Genomic DNA, 15,991 nt, shown 5'->3' on the forward strand with positions numbered 1-15,991 from the left:
AGATTATTTACATAGAGACCCCGGTGCACGTGCCCCCCGCAGAGCAGAGGCGCAGGGCCAGGCCCTTGGCCCCCCTGTCCGCTCCTCTTACTGGTTTACACCCGCAGAAACCGACTTGCTTGAAAGATCCTGGGTGAAACAGAAAGCTGAATCACAGAATTGCCATTCCCCAGAATTTTAAATCTTAAAAAAAAATATTGAATGTAAGTCGTCGCTGTTCCCAACGTGGGGCTTGAACTCACAACCTGGAGATCAGGAGTCACGGGCCCTTCCAGCTGAGCCCGCCAGGGGCCCTCAGACTTCGTCCTTCAATACGTTATCTTTGTTTCATATTTGTATACATTCCTCTGTAGCTCCCTCTGTCCCCCACTTATCCCAGTTTTATTTATTTATTATTTTATTTTTTTTATACCAGTTTTAAAATTCACTTATTTTTGCGCTCTGCGGTTTGAGAGATCCAGTCCTGTGTCGGGTTCCACGCTCAGTATGGAGTCGGCCGGAGATTCTCTCTCTCTTTTTCTCTTCCCCTCCTGCTTGTGCTCACTCTCTCTAAAATAAATAATTTCTTTTAAAAATTGACTTTGGGGACAGCTGCATGGCTCAGTGGTTGAGCATCTGCCCTCGGCCCAGGGCGTGACCCCCGGGGTCCCGGGATCGAGTCTCACATCAGGGTCCCTGCAGGGAGCCTGCTTCTCCCTCTCCCTATGTCTTTGCCTCTCTCTCTGTCTCTCATGAATAAATAAATAAATATTTTTTAAAAATTACTTTGAAATGTGTGATATTCTTTCATGCCTGTAATAATTTTAGAAATTTTGGCGTTTTCTAAAGTATGTTTTCCCCGTTGTTCATGCAAAGTTAAAACACCATGTTAGGGCAGCCCCAGTGGCCCAGCAGTTTAGTGCCGCCTGCAGCCCGGGGTGTGATCCTGGAGTCCTGGGATCGAGTCCCACATCGGGCTCCCTGCATGGGGCCTGCGTCTCCCTCTGCCTGTGTCTCTGCCTCTCTCACTCTGTGTCTCTCATGAATAAATAAAAAATAAAATCTTAAAAAAAAAGAATAGTCCCCTTAAAAAAAAAAAACCACCATGTTATGTAAAGTAGTGGCTTCTATAGGGCTTGAATTTTCAGGGGAAAAAAGGGGAGGGGAGAAAAACAGGAAGACTGAGGCACAGGTTAAAAAAAAATCAGGTCCAGCCCACTTATTTCTTGTTTCTGTACCTTTTCCTCCTTATGCCTCCTCTGTGAAACCTTCCCCAAACCCCTTTTCTGTGCTCTTCAGTTCTGCTCACCTCACAGGACAATAATTACCTATTAAAACGTCTTTGATCTCCACCTAGGCCTTGGGTCTTGTTTTGTTCATCTTTTTTATAGTCCGGACCCAGCAGTTCAGAGGCATGTGAAGTAGGACCTTGGTAAATACTGAAGTGAATGATGCAAGGAGATCCCACTGTAGAACTTGGATTCTCCAAGGCTAGAGTAACGGACAGTAGAATTATTCCCAATTAATGATAAGCTTCTTACAAACTAATCAGTTCTATTTTTTAGAAGTTTTAGATTTATGGAAAAATGGCGAAGGTAGAGCCGAGCTTCCATATATCCCTCCACCCTCCCCAACCACCTCGCACAGGTTTTCCTATTATTGACACATTGGTGCGGTGCGTTTATTACCATATGAATCACTGTCGGTGCATTATAATTGGCTAAAGCCCACGCTTCATTCAGATTTCATCAGTTTTACCTGAATGTCTTTGTACTGCAGCCAGATGCAAACCTACCACATGTATGTATCTTACGTATTTTTAAAGATTCTATTTATTTATTTGAGAGTGACAGGGGGAGAGAGCCCTAGTACAGAGGGGGTGGGGTGGGGACTGGGGCAGAGAGAGAGGGCGAGGCAGGGAGCTCCACAGACTCGGGCATCACGGGCATCACGACCCGAGCCGATTGCAGACGCTTCACCAGGTGAGCCCTGAACCCATCGCGTTTAGAACTCACGCCTCCTTGGGGTTCCTCTTGGCTGTGACAGTTTCTCAGATTTTCCGATTTCTTAATGTCCTTGACAGTTTTAAGGAGTGGTCAAGTATTTGTAGGATGCCTTTTTTAATTTTTTAAATATTTTATGTATTTATTTGAGAGCGAGCGAGCACAAGTGTGGGGTGCAGAGGGAGAGGGACAAGCAGGCTCCCCACTGAGCCGGGAGCGTGCGGCCCAGAGGCTCCACTGGGGCTCGGTTCCAGGCCCCGGGCTCCTGACCTGGGCGGAAGGCGCTCGGCTCGCTGAACCTTCCAGGCGCCCCTGTAGGATGCCTTCCTAGCAGAATTAGGTTTTCTAATGGTTCAACTGAGGTGGTAGGTTGCAAGGAAGAACACCACAGAGGTAGACGCAGTTGTCCCCCCCCCCCATGGTACCAAGAGTACGCGCGCATCACCGTGGCTTGTGACTGTTGCTGTTGACCTTGACCAACTACAGTGTCTGTGGAGTCGCTCCCCCACCCCCACCCTCAAATACTAGGCTGGGTGGAAGGAAGCCACGGTGCGGTGCGCCGCCTGCACGGAAGGAGTGGGAAGTTATGCCCCCCTCCTTTAGGGAAAAATATCTCCATGATTTATTTGGAATTCTGCTAGATTTGTCTCCTGTCTCATTGATTAACTCAGCCAGTGATGTGGTTATATCAGCACACACTCATGGATATTTATACTTGTTTTGTTTTCTTTTTTTGTTTTTTAAAGATTTTATGTATTTATTCATGAGAGATAGAGAGGCAGAGACACAGGCAGAGGGAGAAGCAGGCTCCCTGTGGGGAACCCGACAAGGGACTTGATCCTGGGATCCCGGGGTCACGCCCAGGACTGAAGGCGGCGCTAAACTGCTGAGCCACCCGGGTTTTTTTTTTTTTTTTTTTTTTTGTAATATTTTGAATTGTATAACTTGATAGTACTTTATCTGGTTGCTCAAATCGTTCGAGCTTTGGCCAGTGTATTTTTAATATTTTTTTTATCATAGATTTGAAGTTGATGCGTTTTCAAGTGTCATAGTTTCTGATGCATTTTCATAGTTTCATAGTTTCTGATGCGTTTTCACAGTTTCATAGTTTCTGGTGCGTTTTCATAATTTCTGATTCGTTTTCATAGTTTCATAGTTTCTTTTTTTTTTTTTTTAGAGATTCTATTCATTCATTCACAAGAGACACACACAGAGAGAGAGAGAGAGAGAGAGGCAGAGACACAGGCAGAGGGAGAAGCAGGCTCCATGCACGGAGCCCAATGCAGGACTCGATCCCGGGTCTCCAGGATCAGGCCCCAGGCTGAAGGCGGCGCTAAACCACTGAGCCACCTGGGCTGCCTAGTTTCATAGTTTCTGATGCATTTTCAGTTTCATAGTTTCTGATGCATTTTCATAATTTCATAGTTTCTGATGCGTTTTCATAGTTTCTGATGCGTTTTCATAGCTGGGAAGCTCGGCTACTCCCTTTCAGATTTGCTTTTCCCTGATGGTACCTTCGTCTGGATGCTTTTCTCCTGGTGCCTCTGATCCGATGCTGCCTTACAACTTGGTAACACTCACTTTGCGCGACCTGGACTTTTCCAGGCCCGCGGTTTGCGAGCAGGGCCTTGGCCTGCCAGCTTTCCTGGTTGCTCTGCTCACAGGGTCCCCCTCCGTGGCTCGGGGGTGTGTGTGGAGGCCTCCGGAGGGGAGGTTCCCAGCTGGCTCCCGCTCGAAGCTTCCAGGGCCCTTCCCGGGGGAAGGAGCCGCCCTGCTCCCAGGTTTCCAGGCCCGTGGTGAGTCCTCCCTTCCTCCTCCTGGTCCAGCTCACGGTGTCGCCCCCGGGCTGTGTCCCCTCCCCCTGGGCTGGGATGTGGGGCATCGCTGGGGCCTGTGGCCGGCTCCCCGGGGGGTCCTTGGGCCTCCCCGTTGTCACCCTGAGGCCGGCATCTCTACTGCCCACACCTCTGATCTGGGGGTGATCTTTGGGAGAGTCGAGGACATTCTGCACGAGGCGGCCAGTGTGTCGCCCAGGCTCCCCGCCGTCTGCTTCCCTCTGGGCGGCGCGGCTGCGGCCCAGCGGGCCTGTCACCATCCCAGGAACGCAGCTGCCAATGCCGTTCCCGCTGGCCCATGACCACAGGGGGGGCTGTTCTGGTGGCCCAGCCAGTGCACATCCCTCCATGTCCCCCACTTTCGGCGTCCTCCTCGGGGGCAGGTGCAGGGACGGCGGCACAGCCCCCCAGCATCCCTGCCCCGAGGCCGTCGTGCCCAGCGCTGTTGGTCGGGAGCCCCGTCTGCAGTGTGGACGGTCCGGTGACAGTGCAGAGAGACAGGGTTCCCTTGGTTAGGTCCGGACGCACCCTGGGGCCCCTAATGACATGAGCCCATCTGCTGCGGTCTGGCCCAGGAAACCGAGTCAGTTCGGCCACGCACCACGGACAGCCCCTTGTCTCCGGTTGCCCTGTGGGACCATGAGCCCCGGAGACCCAGTTGGGCAGGACCCGCACAGCCCACCGTTGGGGCCCAGTTCTGGGCGGCAGCGCGCCGGCCTCCCCCGAACCCCTCCATCACTCACGGCCTCCCGACCGAGTCCTGCGCCGAGGCTCCCTCGCCAGGGGACAGGATCCGTGCAACACGTCCAGCCTGCGTGTGAACACAGCGCGCTCCCATCAGGGCCACGTCCTGCTCGGCCCTAATTCCTCAGGTCACAGGTGATGTCTTCCCTCCGCGGAGCTCCTTGGTCCCATTTTATCCAGTGGCATCCACTTAGGCCGCCTTATACTGGAGTTATTAGTGATTCTCTTCTTCAAGTTTTCAAGTATTGCAAATGCCAGGAAGTGCAGGCCTAGCAGAGCGCCCTGGCAGGAGTATCCCGCCGAGGGATGGCGATGGGTCCTGCAGGTGTGCCTGGCGGTGTGGTACGGGTCATGGGGTAGGTCCAGAGGAACCTAAAGAGCGGGGGGCCGAGCCATACTCCTGCAGAATGTAGAAACGAATGCTGCGTAAGCATCTAGTGAAGCCCGGACAGCCGACCACGGCTGGAGAAGAGCTGTGGTGATGCCTCGTCCCAGCGTCTCCACTTGGTAGACTGTTGACCTATCCAGGCCGAGTGCTTGGGGGTGGAAATGGGGCAGGAGGAGTCGGGATCTGTAATGCCTTCAGTTCTCATAAAGGGGAAACTGAGTGTTGCCAAGAGGCCAGAAGTCCCGGTTCCAGAATGGGGGTTCCTACCTCGTAATCAGCCTCACATTGTCTGCTGGCCGATCTTCCAGGGATGACTCGCACAGTCCAACCTAACCCTCCGATGGGAGGTAAGCTCCAGGAGGCCAGGGCCTCGGTGTGTGTGGTCCAGCGCTCAGCCTCCAGCCGCTGATGCGGGGTCCGATCACCCGGGCCCTAACACCTGCGCCAGGATCGCCTTAACTGACCCACACGTTAAAAGAACTACCGCGTGCCAGCCCCGCGAGGTCCGTAACTTCCGGGGCCTCGTTCGCTAAGGTAGCTCTAGTGCTCCAAACCCTCCGTCGGTTTTCATGCAATGAATGATGTAAGTATTTGGTGAGTGAAGTTTAAATTGAGCAAAGAAATGGAAGTGAGTGGCTGCACTGCGTTTGCCTTTTAACACTGTTGGAACTTATAAGCCAACACACCCACTCGCTTGAGTCTTGCAACAACCCGACGAGGTTTGTTTGGTAGGTTTTATGGATGAGGAAAAGGGCTCAGGGGACTCAACGGGCTTGTCTAAGGTGACGTAGCTTGCAGGTTGGCACTTGAGCCCAGGACGTTGGCGACCATTCCGCGTCTGCATGGATACCAGCAGAAGGTGACACAGGAGTCGTAGAACACGATCGACAGGGTACAGTGGGAGCTGTGGAGCCTTGGCTTTGGAGGTGACCTTGCACATGAAACATTCCAAACCCCTCCCTCATTTTTCAAAATGGGAATGTAAGATTCAGAGAGGTTCTCTGGGGGCGCCCCTCCAGCTGAAGCAGGGACTACACTGAAGCTGGCTCCTCTGTTTCCTGCCTCTGGTTTGTCCTTAGGTTTCACTCTCCGCTGGAGAGGGTGGACTGAGCTGGTAGGAGACCAGGGTGCCCTCAGCTTCGCTGCGGCAGAGCCCCTGGAGGCCCCTGGAGGCCCCTGGAGGCCCAGCACGCCCAGAGGCCTCCAGCTCGGACAGGAACGCAGCCCTGGCTGAAGGAAACGTCGTTTTTCTCTCTCCCTCTGTCATTTATTTTTCCTTCCTTCTTATTTATCTTGGAGGTGAAGGGCGAGATTATGGAAGAGGCATCCAGCCCACGTTCCCTATGCCTTCCCCTGTAAGACCCGGTTTTGATAAAAGTCACTGAGTTTGAAAGTTAGTAAAAAGTAAAGAAGTAACCTCATTTCTCTCTCCTTTTATTTACTGGTTTTAGAACTGCTCACCACTCAGAACCTAGTTTTGTTTTTCTTTCTTTCTCTGATGCCCCCCGGTCTGGGCCCTGCTGGCTAACCGAGGGTTCACCTTGCATGGACTCCAAGGGAATCTTGCCTCATCCAGTAGGAGTGACTTTACCAGGCCATGGAGAAGATAATTCCATTGACTGGCCTTGCACATCACTCTGTCTGTGAGTCAGAGCCTGGCGAGCAAGAGCTCAAACCTCAATCCTACCAGGAATCAGAGAAATTCAACAAAATGCCATTTTTCAACCATCCAGTAGTAGGCAAAAAAAAAAAAAAAAGAGAGAGAGACAGAGAGAGATAGGAGATTGCTAATATTTTGTGCTGGCCAGGGGGGAGAAAATGAGCATTCACACATTACTGCTGTAAATAGGAATTACTGTATCTTTTTAGAACACAGCCTACTGTCTATTAAAATAAAAAAATATATATAGAGAGAGATTACATTCAGTCATGTTATTCTTGTTCCTTCATCCTGTGGAAATCAAGGCTTAACAGTCTGTAAGGTCATATGTTCAAGAAAGTTCACCAGAGCATTATCTGGGATTGCAAAAGCCTGAAAACAATTTGAATTTCTGTCAGGAGGTGTTGAATAAACTGTGGTTTGTCTGCAGTACGGAACATACCATGTTGTTATGTTTTAAAAAACCAGGCGAGGCTTACATGCCGGGGCTGAGAAAGCTGTCCCGGAACGGTACCACGCGAGTAGGGCAGGAAAAGTCACGGATGAACGTTAATGGGATGATCTTACAGTTTTGGGGAAAATGCAGAACTCTTTCTCCACGTGTCTGCGTGATCGCACGACTCTGCAGGACAGCATCTCAGCTGGTCAAGTGTGTAATCGTGAGGTTAGAAGTGGGATGAGGAAGGAGACATTAACCCCTCTGCGATGTTGGACTTGTTACAAGCACTCAGGGATACTGTGATTTTTTTTTTAATAAACTGAAAAAAAAATGGAGAGAATGGGCTTGCGAGACAGATGGGCTATGATCCAGTTTCTGTCGCTTACTGGTTTGCGGCTGGAACACTGGACCGTCCAGGTGTGTCCGCAGCGGCCCGGCGACAGTCCTCCCAACGTTCTCTGCCCGACGCTGGCCTCCAGGACCCAGGGCTCCGGGGCTCCGTTTCCCTCCCTCCTCACAAAGGGGGGATGACTCGCCACGGTGCTCAGCCCTTGGGGCTACGTTCCCCGGGAACCCAGCCAGTGACCCAGCCGAGAAGTAGGACGGGCTGAGGGCCTCGGGTACCCCAAATGCATGTTCAGAGGTTCAGGCTCTTACTGGATCATTTATTCTTATCTGAGCCCAAATAAGCTTTTCCAGCCCGAGCGCATTAGCGAGGGTGCTACGGCCGGCAGCACCCCGACCGCAGCCCGGAGGGCCTGCTCGTCCCAGCCCCGGGGCGCGGGGAGGACACAAGGACTCAGCGAGCTGGCTGGTCTGGAGCCAGGCCCTGCTTTCACAGCGAATGACCCCTCTTCATAACGGCGACGCTGAATTATTAGGGAGAAACAAATTCATTCTTTACATTATATTTTAAAAATTATTTATTTCCTTAAGTCATCTCTACACCCAACATGGGGCTCGAACTCATGACCCCAACATCCAGAGTCACGGGCTCTTCCGAGCGAGCCAGGCAGGCGTCCCTCATGCTTTATATAATCCTATAAATGCCCCTAATTAGACTGTAATGCAGCCTAGAAGTCTCCTCACCGGAGAGGATTAGACGTTTTCAGTTTTGCTGCTTAAAAAGTAAGGATTGGTTTCATATCAGTGCCGCATACAACAGAGGCCTTTGTCCAATGAGGGAGAGATAGAAACCTGCGTAGCTAACCATGGCGGGCGTTAGAAATTGTCCACAAAGGCTATTAACCTGGAGCAATGGACTCATCTCCTACAAACGTGTTATTTGTTTAATTGCTAAAATAAGGTCTACAATCTATGCTCCAAAGTCCTTGGGGCCTGCCTGGGGAATTTTGGGACTCAAAACTTTTCAGATCTCTTGAAAGGCACTACGTGTATAACGTGGTATGTTATCTAACAGCTCCAGCAGGAGCTAAGGAGGCAAATCATGACCAAAGAGGCGAATAATTCTGCAGCGAAGCATTCATTAGGACAAAGAGTGCGTAGTGTACTTAGACAATAATAAACCACTGAATGAAATAGTGGAGTAAAAAGAGATTGTAAACACTCTAACACTCAAATATTTTTTTTTAGATTTATTTATTTATTCATGAGAGACACACACAGAGAGAGGGAGAGACACAGGCAGAGGGAGAAGCAGGCTCCATTCAAGGAGCCCGACGTGGGACTCAATCCTGGGATCCCAAGATCATGCCCTGGGCTGAAGGTGGTGCCAAACCGCTGACTACCCGGGCTGCCCAACACTCTTATTTCTAAGAAAGCATTTTATAAATGTTTAAATACACGCAGGTTCGAATTCAGCTACATATGCCTGTGCATACGCAAGCCCCGAGTGTCCCTGACCTCTCACTGGCGGCAGGCTGGAGGCCCCCCCCACCATCCCAGGAGCTGGATTCAGGGAAGCATGCGATTAGGGGCCTCCTGAAGGACTTCTCCCCATGCCTGAGGTATTTAAGTCTCCATCTAAGCACTTCTTCTTTAATTACCAAAACCACCATAAACTCACATCCACTGATAAATGTGCTTAGGTCAAGGCCAGCTGTTGACTCATCACACATTTTCACTATATCATCGAGGTACTTTTCCCCACCTGTCTGTGGTTTCATCTTCATCAGCCCTATTATCCTCACGATCATCTGTATGTAAAACCATTTCACACACTCATTAGTTTGGCTACTATGAAAAAAAAAACCGACAACAACACGTGTTGGGGAGGATGTAGAGAAATCAGAGCCCCTCTACATTGTAGGTGGGAGTGTTAAAATGGTACCGTTACTGTGGGGAACAGTAAGGCATCACCCCAAGAAAATAAAATTACTGTATAATCAGCAATTCCATACAGCCAGACTTCTGGGTACTCAAAAGAATTAGAAGCAGGTCTCAGATATACTGTGCACCCATTTTCACAGCAGCCTTATCCACAGTAGCTGAAACAGAAAAGTGACCCAAGTGTCCATCAACTGATGAATGGATAAGCAAAATATAGTAAAACATACTATGGAAAGTTTTTAAAGATTTTATTTATTTATTCATGAGAGATACACGGAGAGAGGCAGAGACCCAGGCAGAGGGAGAAGCAGGCTCCCTGTGGGGAGCCCAATGGGGGACTCAAACCCGGGACCCCGGGGTCATGCCCTGAGCCGAAGGCAGATGCTCCACCGCTGAGCCACCCGGGTGTCCCTCCAATGAATTTTTAAAATGTATTTTATTTTTAAGTAATGTCCACACCCAACATGGAACTCGAACTCATAACCCAGAGATCAAGAGTCCCACACCTCACCTCTGCTGACGGACCCAGCCAGGGACCCCCCCGCATACAATGGAATATTATTTAGCCTGAAAGAAGGGAGAAGGTCCTCCTTATGCTACAACACAGATGAACCTTGGGGGGACGCTATGCCAAGTGACACAGGGCATCACAATAAAGACAAGTAGTGCAGGATCCCACTCGTATAAAGTACCCCCCGTAGTCAAAACCAGAAAGATGGAAGTTGTAATGGTGGTTGCCAGGGACCGGGGGGAGGGAGAATGGAGAGCTGCTCGTAGGTTTAGAGTTCCCATTTTACAGGATGGAAGGAGTAACGGGGATGCTTCATGGCGATGGTTGCACAGGGCCAGGGTGTTCAACACCACTGAACTGTGCACTTAAAGATGGCTAATGTGGTCCATTTTATATGTATTTTACCACAATTTAAAAAAATCCTGTGCACACAGAATCTTAAAAAAAAAAAAAAGCAGTTTAGCAATTTTCTCACTCAAGAGATGCCCAGCAGAAGGGTCGCTGTCAAGGTGGAACATTTCTTTGGTGTCGGCCTTATACTTCTGACCGGCGACCTTGGGGCATAAGTTGTCTTCTCACTGGTGAAATCCTTCAAAGTCTTCCTAGATTTAGTTTCCAAGGCCCATGCCAAGCATTTTTAAAAATGAATCTCTAATTTTGAAGTGATTTTACACTTACAGACAAGTTGCGAATACAGTACGGAGCCCCTGTGCAATCTGCACCCATCTTCCACTAACGTCAAGTAACCACGGCACGTTTGTCAAAACTAAGACATTAACAAGGCCTAGTACAATTAATGGATACCCATGTTTTATCAGATTTCACCAGTTTTTCCCACTGATGGCCTTTTTTTTTTTTTCCTGTTCTAGGATCCAGTCCAGGACACTTCACTGCATTTAATCACCAAGTCTCCTAAGATAAAAAAAAATAAATAAAAATAAAAAATTAAAAAAAATTAAAAAAATTAAAAATTAAAAAAAAAATCATGTCTCCTGAGCTGCCTCTTGTCTGTGGTCTTTCCTCAGTCTTCTCTTGTTTCCCCACAACCTTGAAACTTTTGAGGAGTGATGGTCACGTGTTTTGTAGAACGTCTTTCAATTTGGTTCTGATTTTCCTCATAATTAATGTGTGGTTATGCATCCTATCGATGCCAAGCATTTTTTTTTTAAGATTTTTATTTTTAAGTCCTCTCTACACCCAATTTGAGGCTCAAACTCACGACCCGGAGATCTAGAGTCACATGCTCAACTGACTGAGCCAGCCAGGTGCCCCAATGCCAAGCATTTTTATTTTTATTTTTTTATTTTTATTTTTTTAATAATAAATTTATTTTTTATTGGTGTTCAATTTACCAACATACAGAATAACACCCAGTGCTCATCCCGTCAAGTGCCCCCCTCAGTGCCCGTCACCCATTCACCCTCACCCCCCACCCTCCTCCCATTCCACCACCCCTAGTTCGTTTCCCAGAGTTAGGAGTCTTTATGTTCTGTCTCCCTTTTTGATATTTCCTACCCATTTCTTCTCCCTTCCCTTCTATTCCTTTTCACTATTATTTATATTCCGCAAATGAATGAGAACATATAATGTTTGTCCTTCTCCGATTGACTTACTTCACTCGGCATCATACCCTCCAGTTCCATCCACGTTGAAGCAAATGGTGGGTATTTGTCGTTTCTAATGGCTGAGGAATATTCCATTGTATACATAAACCACATCTTCTTTATCCATTCATCTTTCGATGGACACCGAGGCTCCTTCCACAGTTTGCCTATTGTGGACATTGCTGCTAGAAACATCGGGGTGCAGGTGTCCCGGCATTTCCCTGCATCTGTATCTTTGAGGTAAATCCCCAACAGTGCAAGTGCTGGGTCAGGGCAGGTCTATTTTTAACTCTTTGAGGAACCTCCACACAGTTTTCCAGAGTGGCTGCACCAGTTCACATTCCCACCAACAGTGCAGGAGGGTTCCCCTTTCTCCACATCCTCTCCAACATTTGTGGTTTCCTGCCTTGTTAATTTTCCCCATTCTCACTGGTGTGAGGTGGTATCTCATTGTGGTTTTGATTTGTATTTCCCTGATGGCAAGTGATGCGGAGCATTTTCTCATGTGCCTATTGGCCAAGTCTGTGTCTTCCTCTGTGAGATTTCTCTTCATGTTTTTTGCCCATTTCATGATTGGATTGTTTGTTTCTTTGGTGTTGAGTTTAATAAGTTCTTTATAGATCTTGGAAACTAGCCCTTTATCTGACACGTCATCTGCAAATATCTTCTCCCATTCTGTAGGTTGTCTTTGAGTTTTGTTGACTGTATCCTTTGCTGTGCAAAAGCTTCTTATCTTGATGAAGTCCCAATAGTTCATTTTTGCTTTTGTTTCTTTTGCCTTCGTGGATGTATCTTGCAAGAAGTTGCCGTGGCCAAATTCAAAAAGGGTGTTGCCTGTGTTCTCCTCTAGGATTTTGATGGAATCTTGTCTCACATTTAGATCTTTCATCCATTTTGAGTTTATCTTTGCGTATGGTGCAAGAGAGTGGTCTAGTTTCATTCTTCTGCATGTGGATGTCCAATTTTCCCAGCACCATTTATTGAAGAGACTGTCTTTCTTCCAGTGGATCGTCTTTCCTCCTTTATCAAATATTAGTGGACCATAAAGTTCAGGGTCTACTTCTGGGTTCTCTATTCTGTTCCATTGATCTATGTGTCTGTTTTTGTGCCAGTACCACACTGTCTTGATGACCACAGCTTTGTAGTACAACCTGAAATCTGGCATTGTGATGCCCCCAGATATGGTTTTCTTTTTTAAAATTCCCCTGACTATTCAGGGTCTTTTCTGATTCCACACAAATCTTAAAATAATTTGTTCTCACTCTCTGAAGAAAGTCCATGGTATTTTGATAGGGATTGCATTAAACGTGTACATTGCCCTTGGTAACATTGACATTTTCACAATATTAATTCTGCCAATCCATGAGCATGGAATATTTTTCCATCTCTTTGTGCCTTCCTCAATTTCTTTCAGAAGTGTTCTATAGGTTTAGGGTATAGATCCTTTACCTCTTTGGTTAGGTTGATTCCTAGGTATCTTATACTTTTGGGTGCAATTGTAAATGGGATTGACTCCTTAATTTCTCTTTCTTCAGTCTCATTGTTAGTGTATAGGAATGCCATTGATTTCTGGGCATTGATTTTGTATCCTGCCAGGCTACCAAATTGCTGTATGAGTTCTAGCAATCTTGGGGTGGAGGCTTTTGGGTTTTCTATGTAGAGTATCATGTCATCGGCGAAGAGGGAGAGTTTGACTTCTTCTTTGCCAATTTGAATGCCTTTAATGTCTTTTTGTTGTCTGATTGCTGAGGCTAGGACTTCCAGTACTATGTTGAATAGCAGTGGTGAGAGTGGACATCCCTGTCTTGTTCCTGCTCTTAGGGGAAAGGCTCCCAGTGCTTCCCCATTGAGAATGATATTTGCTGTGGGCTTTCCGTAGATGGCTTTTAAGATGTCGAGGAATGTTTCCCTCTAGCTAAGCATTTTTTTAATACTAATTTATCAACATCATTCCGAGCCTTAGTGACTGTACTGATGGTAACTGAAGGCCGAACTTTTTCCGGTGGAGCCTGCGACTCTTGATCTCGGGGTCATGACTTCGAGTCCCACGTTGGGAGTAGAGATTATGTAAAAATCTTTTTTTAAAAAATCTTTAACTTTTGTCTTCTGCAGTTGTTTTCTTATTTTTATTAATTTTTGCTCCTCATCATTGTACAACTTAGACGACTTCTGTCCCTTTAGGTCATAGATAGTAATGATTCTACTCCGTAATCTTTCGTAAAATATGTCCCAAACGTGCCAGGATGGAGCTTCTCTGATGACCTACCTCTCTGTGCCGCTGTTAACAGGAGAGACTTTTTTTTTCTTCTTTTTTGTCTTCTCACGTTTACCAGGAGGGTATCTTTGATGTTTTCCTGGTTACAAAAAGAACACAACAAAAAAGGCAACAAAACTCCAGCACTCAGCAGATATTTTGAGAGCGATGTTGTGACAGCTGAGTCTTTGGTCCCTTCAAGCTCATTTATGCTGCAAAATAAGTTTCGGTGCCAAATTTATGGAATAACTTTTGGGTTGAAGGGCTTTTCAGATGTGAATCGCAGATAAGGAAACGTGGACCTAATTTTTTTGTAGAGAATTTTTTTATGCAGTGGAAGAAATGTCCATTTCCTGCTGTATTAAGAAATGCTGGGTAGCCTGGGTGGCTCAGCGGTTTGGCGCTGCCTTCAGTTCAGGGCGTGACCCCGGGGTCCCGGGATCGAGTCCCACGTCGGGCTCCCTGCATGGAGCCTGCTTCTCCCTCTGCCTGTGTCTCTGCCTTTCTCTGTGTCTCTCATGAATAAATAAATAAAATCTTAAAAAAAAAAAGAAAGTAAGAACTTCTATTAAAAAAAAAAAAAAAGCTTCCTGAGCACCTAGGACAAGAATTCTCCAACCCTCCTCCTTTTTTTTTTTTTTTTTTAACCAGAGACCCTTTTAGTCTTGGGACAATGTGTGTGTAATGGCCAGACAAGGGTTCTGATAGGATGGGTAACCAGCCTCATCACACTGAAATAATGTCATTTCTAGAAAGAGCCGTTTCGGCCGGCCTTCCAACCAATTCCGGTTACACAGAACATTGGCTCCATGTTGTAGTTTGTTTGTTTGTTTGTTTATTTATTTATTTATGTTTTATTTTTGTGTGTGTGATCCCACTTTTATTTTTTGAGTTTATGCAAGCTGCTACCTGAAACTACAGGTTTTACAATTATTGGTGGAATTTATCCAACATCTCCAGTTCTCACCATTTTTGGGGATGTTCCTGGATGGTATTTGCCTGCCTCTGAAGTGAGGCCTTGCATGTAACACATTTTGGCCCGTGAAGTGTGAGGAGTGGCAGCTGTCACTTTTTTTTTTTAATTGGTGTTCAATTTGCCAGCATATAGCACGTCACCCAGTGCACGTCGTAGTTTAAATGGATTCGGAGAAGAGCGCAGTAGAAGCATTCGCTAGTCTTCCCAGGGGTCCCAGGGTCGCGGCCGCAGACTCCCACGGTGGCCTTTGGCCCTTAGGAGGACGAAAGTGGGCAGCGTGTGCGTCATGGGGGTCGGGACCCCAAGCTGGGACCGAGACCTGGATAGGGCACACATGAGGCCGTCCCAGGCCAAAAGCAAGGGGAGGGAGCATGAGGGGCCGGCCCAGGAGGCCCGGGGAGCGCCAGGGAGACCCCGAGCCCCTACAGACCAGTGGGCTCCGTCCTGCCACTCGGTCTCCTGGTCGGTGCCAGGCAGGCGACACGAAGCCCCCCTGGGCCACGCCGCCACCAGGGTGCTGGCCCACCTCTGGGTTGCGGGCTGCGGGAGACACAGGCGGGTGGCCGTCCTCCCCGTCGTCCCTCCACGGACAACTGGGGGCAGGCGCACCCCTGTCCCGGCACCCGACAAGACGACACCCTTACCAGAGAGACCTCGGCTCCAGGCAGCCTGGCCCGTGGAGGGGAGAGGCCCGGCCCGGCCCCAGAATGGCCCGGTCCCTTCGTAGCTCAGCTGTCACCCCGTCACCCTGTCAGCCACGCAGGCTTACTGAGGCTTCTTTTTTTTTTTAATATTGTATTTATTTACTCACGAGAGACACAGAGAGAGGCAGAGACCCAGGCAGAGGGAGAAGCAGGCTCCCTGCGGGGAGCCCGACGCGGGACTCGATCCCAGGACCCTGGGGTCATGGCCTGGGCTGAAGGCTGCGCTAACTCGCTGAGCCGCCCAGGGGTCCCCGGCTTACTGAGGCCACATTCACGGGGACTACGACACTAGACCCGACTGAGAACCAGAAACAGCCACGAGGAATAAACGTGGAGGACGGATCCTGACGGCACGTGGCTTCACCTGGGCGTGCGTCCAGGCAGTAACCCCAGGCCTGCAGGCCTCTGGCGTCTACGCAGCCCGAGTCCCTCTGGGGTGGGGGCCCTTGCTGACCTGCTGCATTAGCCCCACGTCCCCTGGGTGCCTTCCCCCGCTCCCCAGAACTTCAGCGGCAAGGCGGGCGCTGCCGTGGCGTGCCACGAGAAGCCACCCTCCCGGGCTCCAGGCCGGTGGACTTTCCTGCCATGTAACAATGGAGACACGG

General features: G+C 48.7%; 1 long non-coding RNA gene across 2 annotated transcripts; it reads left to right on the top strand.

Annotated features, from left to right (window-relative positions):
- Positions 1–1,743: 1,743 nt before the first annotated feature.
- LOC129495722 (uncharacterized) lies at positions 1,744–10,786 on the top strand. 2 transcript variants are annotated; one of them, XR_008661599.1, is made up of 3 exons: positions 1,744–1,779; positions 8,858–9,015; positions 10,718–10,786. It is a non-coding gene; the product is annotated as an uncharacterized LOC129495722 (long non-coding RNA). The 2 variants fall into 2 exon arrangements; XR_008661598.1 differs by lacking the exon at positions 1,744–1,779 and adding an exon at positions 1,897–1,961.
- The last annotated feature ends 5,205 nt before the right edge of the window (positions 10,787–15,991 follow it).

The sequence above is a fragment of the Nyctereutes procyonoides genome, unplaced genomic scaffold (genome assembly GCF_905146905.1).
Source record: "Nyctereutes procyonoides isolate TBG_1078 unplaced genomic scaffold, NYPRO_anot_genome, whole genome shotgun sequence".
NCBI lineage: Eukaryota > Metazoa > Chordata > Mammalia > Carnivora > Canidae > Nyctereutes > Nyctereutes procyonoides.